At 32.0% G+C, this 12,681-nt stretch overlaps 1 protein-coding gene across 2 annotated transcripts in view; it reads right to left on the bottom strand.

Moving 5' to 3' along the window:
- The window catches only part of PRDM1 (PR/SET domain 1), a 123,894-nt gene extending 111,700 nt beyond the window's left edge, over nt 1-12,194 (bottom strand). For both annotated transcript variants that reach the window (XM_081940293.1, XM_081940294.1), the window contains exons 1-2: nt 12,080-12,194; nt 11,421-11,457 (exon numbers count right to left, since the gene is read on the bottom strand). The gene's annotated coding sequence lies outside the window, so the exon portion shown is untranslated. The remainder of the gene's footprint in view (nt 1-11,420; nt 11,458-12,079) is intronic.
- Nucleotides 12,195-12,681: the final 487 nt, after the last annotated feature.

Here is a 12,681-nt window from a genome sequence, read left to right as displayed (position 1 = left end):
CCAAAATATCTGCTTGCTTTTTCTCAACAATGCATCTAGAATAAATAAAAGTGAAATAGGATTGGTTCTTATAAAATATTTGGTGAAAAACAAGAAAAGAGCAGTCCAATCTCAAGCCCCAAAACAGCAATGTATCTAATGTTAGAACAGGCATGGCCGGCTGAGGAATTCTGGGAGTTGAAATCCACAAGTCTTAAAGTTGCCAAGTTTGGAGACTCCTATGTTAGAATATACAAAAAAATGCCAAGAATTGTTTCAACAGTTGGAGAACTCAGAAGGGTTGTTTGGAGACCAGAACTGAAATAGCACATTCTCATATTCCAATTTTTTAATTTAACTCTCAGGAGTTGTGAATGGGGAAAAAATTGATACTATTACCATGCCAGAGGTAGTGAATCTAAAATTATATTTTTTATCATATCTCCTTTCATATACAAACATTTTTGTGAGTGGTTTTTTTCTCTGAATAATGTGTAGTTGAATTCTGAATCATCACATTACTTTAATTTTTTCCTCCATATATTTTCATCAAATTTACTGTATTCCCTGCATATTGGAATGACTTTGGAGAATATACATGAACTTTTTGATTTGTAGAAAATCTTTGGCAGGATGAGAAAACAGAAAACAAAGTTCCCTTTATAATTGGGCCTGTTGATACCCTATGGAGATTCTGAAATGAATTCCACACCTGATTTATGCACTATTCAAAAATCTTCTTCTTGTTGTTTATAATAAGGATGTCCAACTGGGAGCCCAAAGGCTGGGTGCATCACGCCCTGGCCACGCCCACCCCAGTTTAGCGAAGGGGAAAAAGTTGTGATACATCATGTGACCACGTTTTATCACAAGTTTGATACCCTTGGTTTATAAGGTTTTCTTAAAGACTTTAGGCCCTCCCCTTTTCTCATAACATTCATACCGACATTTTCTATACCACTGTAATATTATTTCTGTTGCCTTCCCTTGCTTTTCATTTAAGTTAAAAACTGCTTTATTGTACATCTCATTTTGCAAGGATTAGACTGTATAAAGCATTAAATCAATATTTTCACTGATTTATCCTCTACAACTCTATAATTTATTTCTTGCCTAAACACAATTAGTTTAAACTTCATCAGAAAATATATGAAAAGGGGGGGCGGGATTTGTCCCAATAGTTTTTCTGTTTCACACAAAGAATATGTTTCATTTTTATGCCCTCCTGGGAGACCTTTGCTACTGTTTAATCACACTGCTTTGGTACCATTAGCCAATTTCTGATCACTGTTACTCATTTTATCTTAATATGGAGCCAGTATGCACATCCTTTGGGGTAAGAGCTGTGAATTTATTCACAAATGCTTCTTCTTCTGAAGCCAGTTAGTGATTCATAGTTCTTTCATAATGTTTTGAAAAAGGATTTCAAACTTGTGAACTAATAATTTTGGGTGTGTGTGAAGATTCATATTAGTAATTAAACTAATTTTTGCTATCCTTTGTGAAATCATCTCCTAGTTGGCTTAAACTAGGAATATTTTGTGCTTGGACAATTGTCCACAAACTCCAAATAACATTCCTTTATTATTTTGTCATAATGTGTGAGATATTAGAAATATCTTTTTTATTTACATAGTTTATAATGCATTGGTTATTCAACTGTTGGGCCATGATTATACTGTGAGGCTAGTTAACTGGAAAAGAGGAATATAGAAAGGAAAGACATTGATTTAAGACAAATGCTAAGATGGATGGCTCCACTAATTATAGGCCACTACTTATTCCTGCTGAGCTGAAGAAGGCGAAAAGACTGGTTTCCAAGAAGGAAGATTTGCCACTGGTTGCACCTATTAAAGCCATCATTTGAATGTAGAAAAGAGATACAAGAGGAAACTTAAGAAAGCAGCTTGTGCATAACCAAACAGGCATTTGCAGTGAAAAGAGACTCCCTCAAGTAACTTTCTGCTTCATTAGCACGTGAACACAAAGGTAATTGAACTCTATTTTCAAGTGTAAAGTTGCATCATTCAGGAAAACTGAGTTTTGATAAGGAGATATGCTAAAAATAAATTGTTTGTTTATATTTAGGTACATAGAGATTTTAAAATTATTACCAATAATACTGAAACTTGGTAACAATTTGAGAAAAAAATCAACTTTTAATCAGGTAGTTCTAATTAAACTATTGCTGAAACTAAATACTAATTTTCCTTTGGGAATTTCACCATCTGCTTAGCTTGCAAGTACACACACACACACACACACACACACACACACACAATTATATTTTATTCCTGGTAAAAATACTTGACATATAAATTAACATATTTGCAGTAAGTGAGAGAGGGGTAAAGGTCAATAATGATTTCCAGATATACCTTTTAATCATGAACAGTAAAGGACAAATTTAAGATTTTTAGGATTATAGAATGTAACTAGTTAATCTTGAAAGTTAAGTAACATTATGGAAAACAACTAAAAAGCCCACTATACATAAATAGAGCTTAAATGAAAATTTTATTTGCAAAAAGATACTTAAAAGAGAAGACAGAGCACAGACAGTGCTCACTTCCAGTATTTTAAAAACCAGTTGTTCCAATAGAAGATATCATCTAATTTGCAAAGATAAAAGGATGTGATAACCCTTGATCTTTAATAACTTTGTTAAAGGGCATTTTGACTCGCAGCAAATTACAGACTCCTTGCTGTTTCCTAAAAAGATTACTACACTTACACTGTAGAAGAAAAGTCACACATAATTATAAAAAGGCAAAGAGGAAAGAATTTGCGGAAGCCTGAGAAAAGGCTGACAGACATATATGAAGAATATACTGAGAAATGAATGAATGAAGGTGACAGACAAAACGTGAATTCCACAAGCTGTTGCTGAGCATAACTTATTGATTTCTGAACCACCCATATAATGACCATACTCAACACATTCTGAGTTCTCTTTGGACTCAGACACATGAATTTACTCAACTACATTCATTCTATATTTGAAAATAGATAGTGTTCTTTCTCATCAGGTTCACTAATTAACCTGAAATCATAAGTTGGTTCATACTTAATGTTGGTTGGGGTAAGGCAGAAAATGGAATAATTTATATTTCTTATTGCTTATATATCATAACAGAAATATACCCACATGCACATCCACACCAAGATAAATGCTAGAGCTTAATTTTAAAGAATATAAAAATTATTATAAGGGAATGAAAGCACTTGTGATTCTATTTTGTAAAACTGAATGTTAATTTGAACTGAAAAGGTTAAAAGTGTTCAGTCTTTTAGACAGAAGTGCATTTACTCAAGAAACTCTCATACAAAATTTTCATGTGTCTGGAGACAATGTAATAACTTTAAAAAAGAAAACCAGTCCAGATTGAATTGAAACTACCCACATTAAAAGAAAATGTTGTTCAGAGGAAAAAATACATTCTATTACTCTTTTTCTGATGTTGCATATCAAGGCAACAATAGATTCTTGATAGGCCAATGCCATCTTGCATCATTATATGCTTAATTTTTCTTAGACTTTAATGATAAAATGTACCAATATTATGCATGTCTTCAACCTAAGCTGAAAATACTTCTGTTTTGAAGTTCTGCATATCTTTTTAAAAATTATTTATTTAAGCCGTAACATCAGCAACAGTACAATAACAATCAGAAAAGCAACCAAAGGTTAGGGAAGGTTCATATGTTAAAATAACCCTCAAGGTAATGCATTCAGGAAATTACTTGTGAAAAAGAAATCTTGGTGAACAATGTCCTTATAATAAGGAAGAGAAAGTTAGTGCTGCCTTTGGGGGATAATTCACTCTCAATAACTTTTGTAGTTCTACATCAATTTACATGCCCTACAATTCTAATTTCTAAGTACTCTAAATATATATTTTAATGCTATGCAAAGCAGACCCGTATCTCTGTGAAAATATAAAATTAAAAGACTACATAATTCATATACTTTAGAATTGCACTTCTGTTGAAACTTCTGTTTCACTCTTTCTGTCCTATTTCATATTAAACAAATCTTAACTGAGCATCTTGATTTTTTTTAAAAAGTCTCACAATGTTGACAATATCCTGTTTTGCTAATTTTAAAAAAAGTAGAAAGAAGTAATTTATTTCTGCTTGTTTTGTTATTTTGGTACGAGGATCAGTTTTTGGGGGAAATTACATTTTTATTAACTACTTTTTAAAACTAATAATTTTATTAACTTCTGCCCTTTTCAGTATTATTTTGGATGTTATAAATGCTGTAAAATTAGGAAGTTCCAAAACTTTATTATAACATGCTACTTTCCAGTTTCCTTCTTTGTACTTTAGTCAGTTACATCCTGATATAAGTAAACATACACTAGATAACAGACTCTTGAGAACAAAGAAAACTCAGAACAAAAAGGAGAACTGTACAAGCAGTTTCTGCCTATGGCTACCTTTTAGTAAAAACTTGCTAAGGATGAGCAAGGTTGAAAGGTCAGGTGAGTAAGATACTTTTCCTTGCTCATTTCCCAGTCCTGCTGGGGTTGTCTTTGCCAATTTAAAATATGCAAACAGCTAATTCTCTTTAAGGATCACAATGTTCATTCCTAAAATGGTCATATTGCACCAAGATCTGTTATTGCTGTAAAAAATAATCATGTTACCCCAATTCCTTCCATCTGGAAAACAGTGAATAATAATACCAAGTATCTTACAGTCTTTCAAGATTGCTTTAAGGTTTGTGTCATTCATTCATTCATTCATTCATTCGTTCGTTTGTTCGTCCATTCATTTATTTGTTCGTTCGTTTGTTCATTTTCTATAGCTGTCCAACTCAGCCAGGTTACTCTGGGACTTACAATTCTAAAACTATAAAACAGTTAAGACAATTAAAAAACAGCAATTGTTTTAACCAACTAATAAGAAACAGGGTCCTTAACACATTGACAGGCCCAGGCTTGGGTACACAGCCAAGTTTTTAAAGCTTTATGAAAGCCAACAAGGTTGGGACCATACTAATCTTGGAGAGATGAATATTTTGCAAAGCCGGGACTACAGCAGAGAAGACCTGTCTACCAATCAACACTCTTTGAATGAGGAGATTCTGCCCAATCTGCTGAATGCAATTGGATGGGTAGAGACTCTTGAAAAATACCCCGCCTTTATTATTTTATAAATAATTCAATTCAGGAAACACACATAACACTCCTTCTCCTATTATCTTATTCAAGAAAATATATTTCCCATTATAATCCTATTCAGATTGCCCTGAATACTGTTTCAGAATCTTTCCCCCACTTATTTATCCTTCATCCAAAAAACATGTTATCTTTTGGGCCTGCTTACTAATGTTTCCTATTATTTATTACATTTGCATCCTGTTTTTTCTCCAAGCAATATACATATCTTGCCATTTAACTATGGGTTAGGCTACATTGAAATAGAGTAACCAAAATCATCCTATATATTTCATGACTTCATGGGCATTTGAACTCATGTGCCCCACACTCCTAGTCCAATTTTTTAAAAATCACATGACTACATCTTGCTCATTGGTAATTTTTGTTACTCAGGAAATGTGCAGTGTGAGTGTATGTGGTATTTAGAACTAGACAATACTAAACTTAACACCCACACATTTTTGCTAGTATAGTAACCTATGAGCAATTGGCTTATGTGTGCCATATGTATGAATGGATTTTTTTTTTGAGAAATCAACTTAATGCAAGTCGTCACATAATAGTAATATAAGGAGTTTCCGTTTTCTTTAACTGGAAATATATTTGGAATCCACTTCCCTTAGGAAAACTGTGTTGCAAAATTCCATATTCTTTGGATTATTTAAAAAAGGGAAATTAAAAGATATTGAACAACACATTTTCCAACATTCATTCAACAAAACTACCCTTTTGGGCAATAGAGTTTTGAAATAAAAATAAGAGACTAAAAAAGTATATATTTTTTCCCTATCACAGAGGCTTTGTAAACACCTTATCAACTGGATATTGTTCTCATCCTTCTTTTTAAAATGTGAGCAAAAGAGGTTTCAATTTAGAAGCAGAGAATAACACAAAATAAAATGCCGCTATGATGATATATTCATATATTAAATAAATATTTATTTAAACAATAAATATGAGGATATAAAACATGAATTCATTACTTTGTGAATAATATTACTGCACCTAATAGCAACCTTCTATACAAAAAACACACTTCCTACTTTGTTTAAGTATGTATTTATTACCAGTATGTGAGAAAAAGAATTCAGCGCATATATCGAAGCACACTTCATATTACTATCTAAGAAAAATAATAACAATTTGAAACTGATTTTGGAATTTGGGCTTAATATCTGTCTAATTTTTTGAGAAAAACATCTAATCTAAAAATATGTATCAATTAAAACTGAAAGATGTTCTCTCAACAACATATAGATAGAAAAGAAAGCTACTATTAAAAAGAAAAAAACCAAGCAGACTTTTAAAGACTCTGATCAATAAGTATTTCTTATACACTTTGCCATTTTTATATTTACTACATTTACTGAATGAACATTATAGCCACCTTAATAAAAACATCTAGTGGAATGCACTCGTTCCATAAAACATTAGGTGAGAATTCTGTGCACATATTTATTTCAACAGAAAAAACAAACAGACATTCCTATTTCATGAAAATCAAGTTATATCCACCTATCCTTGATTGGAACCAGGGAGAAAAATATTTCTTAAATATCTATTTGTACTGTTAATACATATTTACATGTTATTATGTGGCAAAGTTTTTCATTTGTTATAGGTTCAACAGTGGCAGGCTTATATATCTATATGAAGTTCTATCTGAATAAACTCACATCAAAGCTACTTATGAAATTCCAGATTTTTCAATACTCAAAACAAAATATTGTATAGATTGGGGGGGGGGTCATTATTACAAAAAATAGTGCTATCTCTAGCTGAGAATTTAAAATTCTACCATGATAAATATAACATTAATTCCATTTTGAATGCTATGTTTCACATATAATAAAAGTAGTAAATCATAACTCAATAAAATATAATTTTTAAATCTAAATAAGAATGGATATTAAAGTTATCATACAGATTTTGAGCAACATCATCTAAGAAAACCATCATAAAATATTGAGTTTGCATCAGGAGTCTTTTAGGATAAAAATACTGCAGTTTTCATCTTCTTAACTGCCACAACTTACAGTATTTAAATAAATAGGTAGGGTTTATAAGGCACCATTTGTCACAAACTAGAGCCAGAAATCTAAACTCAATTTAACACTCACTTTCCAGCTGCTTATTCCTATAGTTTTCTTATACTAATTTATTACTAATACATTACACTTTTGAAATATCACACCAGTAGTTATAAATTAAGAAAGGATATTTTTGGCACTGAAGAGATATATTTTTAATATAGCAAGAGCAGAAGAATGTAAATGTTATACACGGAGCAAATAGAAAAAATATTAAGTAGGAATGTTTGATTAAGTCCTGATGGATTTAACATTATATTGCAGCAAGAAGTAATTGTTTTGGATGGTATTATTTCAGATTATATTGATTGTAACTTTTGTGAAATTTCATAATTATTTCAGCTATTTCTGAAACAGTTCATTTATGCAGAAAAGTAAATGTCATGCTTTAGTTATACAACCATTGATGTTACCTAGGAAGCATTTTTTAAAAATAAACATTTAAAATAAATGTGCACAAGCTGTTTTCTGAGGATCTCTTTTCAACAATGACTAAACCCTACTCCCTAAATCTTTCCCTCAACTTCAGGAGTTTTAAATTTATCAAGTCTTGATAATGCACATCTAAACTGGACATCAAATACCTATGGAAGTAGTAGAAGAAGCTATAGAACAAGAGCAGCAGGAAATATCAATTTTGGAAAATGAACTGTTCCTGTTTATTATTAGGTAGATTGAAAAAGAAAAACTTGCTTCTGGATTTTAAAATATATGCAATATATTGCTCCTCTGAGACAATTATTATTTAAACTATATTAATTCTGACGTTACATTTTACTTTCTTGTTCAAGACTGCATGGTGATACATAATTATCTGGAGGAAACTTCCCTGAACCTGAAATTTTATATGCATTGGACTTCATAGCAACACTTTTAATACATTTGATCCCTCAGTATGAATTAACTAAGCAAGTGATTCCTAAATTGCTAAACCCACTTGATCTTTGCAAAAGCTAAAAAATTATCATAAAAAATTAATGCCACTCATTTTCATGGTGACTTTAGCTCTTCTTACATCATAATAAAGATAAAGGTTTCAATCCATGGTAAGTGTGATATTTTTTTTTAAAAAAATGATTTTTTTCTTAATTAAGCAGAAAAATCTGCTTATATGCATGGCAATTTTAAACTCTTTTACATAAAAAACCCTGATAATAAATGGGTTGTGAAAATGAGTGTTTAGAAATATTCAATCACAAGTACGGTACCAGCAGGAAACCAATATATTACATCTGATTACAGAGACAGAGTTGAAGTATGTATAAATAAATGGAAGTTACTATTTAGGTGTGATTAACCATGTCTGACTTTAAGGAGGACAAAAACTTTGAATGGCTTTTAGTGGGATTATGAAAGATATGATTAATAAAACGCATGTCTTGGTCTGAAATAAATTCCAACCAAAGACTGCATAGCTGAGGTGAGTGTGGGAAGCTAGAAGATCCACCCTTTATTCACATATATTTCTGGAATGTGAATTAAAAGATCACAGCACAATTTTAATGTATTGGCAAATACATTAAAGTACTGTAAAACACTTTAATCCACAACAAGCAGAAGACCCGACATGCTCTGATATTAGTCTTTTTACATCTATTGCTTGAAATAAAATTAGGTATATAATACTAATAAAGCATAAAATACATGGTTTCTATAAAGTATATATAATTCTATACAGAACCCAGCCAATATAATAATGGATTAAAAGGGAGGAGGGATCTTTTCCTAACTTCTAAGAGACAAATATTAGGTACTGCATTTACTCTCTTTTTCTACATGTTCCATTGCAACTTTCAATGTAAGAGTTTGCTATAAACTACAAAATGATAATACTAATGTATTAAACAGATCCCTTGGTTTAAGCAAATCTATACCTCTCATTTAATTAATACATCCTACCATGTGTGTAAGCCACAAATTGTTGGCAGGTAAATGATGCATACAGAAAAGTCAAGAACATGAATCAAAACAGGTATCACATTTATCTTTTGATGCTCCAAAATTAGTTGTTAGTTATCTGCTCAGTGGAGCATCTGAGTTTTGATGACAACATAATCCAGGGAATTTCGCAAAAGAGAGGACCCCACTTCCCACAAACCAACCAGCCAAACACATTAGTATACAGTAGTTAACTTCTTTACATTGCAACCAAACAAACAAACACAGCATAGATTAAAATCTTTTTTTTAGAATTGTTATTAAAGTATAGAATGAACAATAATTATAATAGCAATCACATGCCTGGTTGGAAACAAATTCTTTTGAGTTACTTCCATGTAAAGGGAATAGTTAAAAATCTTATTATTGCAATATCTATCCTTTTTCATGTTTAACATATGCCTTGAGGATTGAAAAGGCAATAATATGAAAAGCAAACATTTAACTTTCTAAGGGGGGGGGGGAAAGTACGTTCAAAGAAACTGAGATAATAGCCGAAAATTGTGATCCATACAGAGTGGAAATTATTGCTTAATTTTTAAAGACAAAAATTAGTTATACTTCTTTACCTTAAGAAGTGAACAGAAAATAGTTGTTGCACTGTTTAACAATAAATATGAAAAAATGAAGTTGACTTATGGTGCTTTCACTCAAATAATGTATAAAGATATTTATAGTCATATCAGACAACTGTTTAGACAAGCTGTCAATTATTCCATTTATTCCAGTATGCTTTATACAGAAGCTCCTGTTGAAATCAGATAGACTATCCCTCAGAAAGTGAAATACTTTCACTATATAAGATCGTGCAGTTTTTCTACGCAGATTATTACTGTTCGCCCAAGTGAATATAAGTTCCTTAACTTTCACTTTAAAATGTTAAACTTTTCAGTCTCCTGGTATTTTTAATTTCCATGCATTTTGGTGTTGTCTTGATACATTTCATAACTGTGTTAAGGTGATAGGGAACAAGAATTGGTTTTAATAACATTTTTAGAGATAAATTACAGGTGTTTAGTGTTATGATGGTAGAATGTGAGATCAATTAAATACTTAAATGCAATTCTAGTAAATAAAATAACCACTGAGATTAGCAGTGAATATTGTTAAAGGCAACATCTTAAATTTATCTGCAGAGCCGAAGTGGGTACTATGAGATTAAGTCAGGTATACTGAAGCTAAACTGATTTATTGCCATATATACATAATTTCAGGCAGTTGAGAAAATATTTTTTGTATAATGTTTTATCTGTATTAGAATTGAATGAAAAAAATTCTATGGATGTTATCACATAAACAACTTTATAGAGTTCAATGGGGTCACTCTCAAGTAACTAAGCGTAAAATGGACAGTAATTCAACTACATATTAGACTATTTTATTTAACAACATAATTGCCTACTTTCTATTAATATTAATCTGGGGTGGGGGAACCCAATTTCCCCCCAAAAGTAAATAAATGTAAAATACTGTATTAAAATTGAAAGAGAGAATACATCAAAAATTTCATATAAGCAGTTTGGAGAACATCATTGTAAAACTATTTAATCATGATGGCACTCTCCAATTGCAGCATTAACATTAATCTTTTGTGCAAACAGATTGAAATTGATTTGTCAGTGAGATTTATCATACATAGTCTGAATATAGACATACAAAGTACGAAGCTGACAGGCCAACTTCCAAGAAAGTAAGACAGGGTTGCAGCTTCATCACAATTACTGCATGCTGAAGACTAGATAGCTAATATTATTCATAGCATTTAACATTGCTTAAACTGGCATTATGCCCACATTCTTTACCTCAATACGCGAGTTCATTTGCTGCTGGCAGACATAACCAGCCATGTGAAGAAGTAATAAATGAAGGAGACTTAACTGTAGCTGAACAAAATGTAACAGATAACCTTTACAGCACATCCGAAAATGTCACTTTTGCCACACAATGAAGCTGCTACAGTATTTTATTTACCTTAATTTTGCTACAATTTTATGTATAGAGAGTATAGATTCATTGTGCATAAAGGTACAAACTTTAACATTATATATTTTAAGTATTTAAATTTTAAATAACTATGAAATAAATAATCCTGCTTGTTTGTTGAATAACCATAGCAGAATAAAACTATTGTTTTTGCCTTCCTAATATATAAACTTCTTCAAGATATCCTTAAGCATAAGAATGTTTAAAGAAATAACATCTAAATAGCCACAGGAAATAACCTTGATTTTAATCAATGTCTTACCTTTCCCAAATCTTCTTTTAAAGCTTTCAAGAATAATCTAAAGGGAAAGGAAACAGATTCCTAATGGAATAGAGTTCAACTTGAATCCAAAAATCTTTCCTAATCTTTCCTGCCCGCAATAATTAAGATTCTCTGATTCGAACTATATAGACCGGAATATCTTCATCGCATAATACTTTTGCTCAAGCAAACAAAGCAACAACTTAACCTTTCAAAATCCTGCAAAAAGCAAACAAAATAACCATTGTCAAAAGCTTTAAACATGTATGAATTCATAATCAAATTTAATACTTAAACTGCTTATTTCTACCATGTGGTCCAGCCTACCCCCAAGAATGGGAATTCCCTTGAAGATATTAAATGCTTTTGTTTGCTCTTTGCATAGCTAGATAAAACTACCACCATTTCTATTTTTTTTACAGATTGAGCAACAGCAGTTACTTAAACTTTGCCACATTTGAGAAGTTAATCTTGGGGGGCGGGGGCTACTTCTCAAAAACTTTCAGATCTAACAAACTTTGGTGACAGGTATTAAGAATAATTGATTTAAGATTACGCACTGCATTTTCTGAAGATTAGAATAAACCCTGTTATGACAAAACAATCCTCCACAACTCCCGCTTATTCCTTATACCCATCTTCAATCCTGCATGTCCCACCTGCTTCAAAATCTAATAGGATTCCAGGCAAGGAGTTTTTAAAAAATCTTCTCAGTTGCTCCTTTTCAGGTGGCTTCTGTTACCTTCTTCTCCTTCAGTATTCAGCTTGAACCCTGAAAAACAAACACACCTCCTGAATTCAAAGGCTGAGATAATTCTCTATCAGACAGCAAGTCTCTGCGTCTGGTTACACAAACATACCTTCAGTCAGGTTGGAAAAAATAGATTGAAGAAACCTTAGAAACAAAAAAACCGCAACCCAGATAGATGATGATGGGGGTGGGGTGGGGGGAACGAGTTCCTGCAATCCTGTTTTGGGGTGGATTTTGGGTGAGGACAAAATAAAATGGGCTATGAATAGGCGTTGATCTTTTTAAAAAAATGACACAGAAACGTGGACGTAAAATGCGATCAATGAACCCAGTTTCTGCAGGATTCGCTATCAGTTAAGTTGAGCGACACGCTGAACATTAAAAAAAATCACACTACTTCACAATCGTAGCATTTAAGGAGACCTGCAAGCAAGCACGGGTTTTAAAAAGTAAAAATCCTCCGCCCTCTTCATCCTCCTCCTCCCCCGCACCCACCTCCCCATGCATCTC

The sequence above is a fragment of the Natrix helvetica genome (genome assembly GCF_964273705.1).
Source record: "Natrix helvetica genome assembly, chromosome: 2".
Lineage (NCBI taxonomy): Eukaryota > Metazoa > Chordata > Lepidosauria > Squamata > Natricidae > Natrix > Natrix helvetica.
The sequence above is the reverse complement of the archived record's forward strand: the minus strand, read 5'-3'. Positions and strand labels throughout refer to the sequence as shown.